Below are 1,876 nucleotides of genomic sequence, written 5' to 3'. Positions count from 1 at the left end.
AGAAAAGTGCAGTACTAAGAACAGCGAAGATACTGCGCAGAACTCTCAAGCTCCCAGACCTGTGGTAGAGGACCCGAGAGACCAACCACTGTGAAGGGTGAGGAAGAGATTTTTTTTTTTTTCTGGAGCACCAAACACAGCACTCAGACACAAATGCTTAATTTCAATTGGTGAACAATAGAAACATTTGAAAAAACAAACATTTCCTATTAAAATAATTAATAATGAATTATATAGCACACACAGAAGTCTGTGGAAGACCAGTTTTACAGTGTTAGGCGTGTTCTCTCAAAAATAACAACTGGAATCGATCGATTAAAAGCAAAAATTATTTATTCACTATTCAATAGAATTATAATACAGAGCTCTGGGTCAGATCACTACCTCTGACTGCCTACGGCTACTCAGGTCTTAAATCAGGCAAATCTAAACTCCTCTGAATACCTCAACCCAGATTTTATAGACATCCATATGAATATGCAAATAATATGTTGAACAGATAACACCTTGAATCTTCCTTGGAGTTTCTCTGCATTCCTTCCAGGGTGGGGGGATGACGGCAGCCAAATGTAAATCACAGCCAGTTTGTTTGGATTCGCACCAGGCTGAACCATCTCCACTGCTGCTGCTTTACAATGAATTTCCTTAAAAGGACACAACCTATATCTGCAAAAGATTACGTTAAAAGCATACATGTTTCACATAGTGGTACCTTTAAACATACATAAGATTTCAGTGGTTAAACATTAACACAATGTATAATAATCAAACAAATATATAAATTCAATGTTTAATATGCAAATATGCAAGAAACTTCACCACTTGGTACAGCCTTCAACAGTAAACAAAAAACAAGCCTGTCTCTTGGTAAGCTGATAAGAAGCAAACTCTTATGTTTTCCTCCTACTGTCTTCAATAATGTGAAAGTGTGATTAATCCTTGGGGACCATTTGTACATTTTGCACACTCTATTATATTTTTTATACATGATATCCAATTATAATCTCAAAATCCAATATTTTTGTGTGAAGTAGACTATCAGAATATCAAAATGGTCCACAGTTAAACTTCTGCAGGAGGCTTTGTCTGTGTGGACTTAGTCAAAACCAGCCTGTCTCTGCTCCTGTCCTCTCAGTTTACATTCAGCCAGTCCTCCAAGACCTTTTATCTTTATATTCTTTTTGTAAAAATGTTTTTGTGGCTTAAGACCATTGGTAGAGGTGGGATTCTGGGCAGGACATATATGCAAACCCACAAGTGTTACTGTGCACATGGATCTCAGCAGCAGAGAGGCTCTGTGACAGTGATCAGGACAAAAACTTGAAATATCAAACTGTTGGTCATGTTGAACCATAACATCAGTGTGAAATGGCTCTCACAGACAGGGCCGTCCTGAGGCCACTCCTTTTAGCCAGAACGCAGTATATTCTATCATATTGCGTAGGTAAAAGACAAACTGTCTGTATTTAATAAAACATCTAATGAACTTAAAATTAGTGTTTAGAAAAGAATATGAAAAGTATTTATTTTACGGTATATATTGTATTCATTTAGCAATTCCTGTTCAGTCTTTTCTCAAATGTGAATCCCATTACAAGTAAAAATTTTGTACTGCAGACAACTGAATCTTGATTTCAAAATATATATTCCAAACCAAAAACAATTTTGATTTGGAATATGAACAACAAACAAATATGTTAGAAAAGTCACAAAATGACATTATTCCCCACAACATCTAAATCATGATAGGCCCTGTGATGATCTCCCTGTAACCCTGTAACCCTCCAACACCGTGTCATGGCCTGTTCAAAGTGGAACTCATTCATTCTAAAATCAATTCACAAAATGATTTGTTTAAATTCACATGTTTTTAACA

The 1,876-nt window shown here is 36.0% G+C and overlaps 1 protein-coding gene across 1 annotated transcript in view; it reads right to left on the bottom strand.

The window, feature by feature from the left end:
• Positions 1-315: 315 nt before the first annotated feature.
• The window catches only part of LOC110162050 (uncharacterized), a 12,822-nt gene continuing 11,261 nt past the window's right edge, over positions 316-1,876 (bottom strand). The window contains exon 9 of the mRNA XM_020926917.2: positions 316-1,876. This exon is cut by the window's right edge and continues 2,412 nt beyond it. The gene's annotated coding sequence lies outside the window, so the exon portion shown is untranslated.

This window comes from Boleophthalmus pectinirostris, unplaced genomic scaffold (assembly GCF_026225935.1).
Source record: "Boleophthalmus pectinirostris isolate CB_2022bp ecotype Guang Dong unplaced genomic scaffold, ASM2622593v1 HiC_scaffold_1, whole genome shotgun sequence".
NCBI lineage: Eukaryota > Metazoa > Chordata > Actinopteri > Gobiiformes > Gobiidae > Boleophthalmus > Boleophthalmus pectinirostris.
Note: the sequence above shows the minus strand (reverse complement) of the source record. Positions and strands in the feature narration are given on the sequence as shown.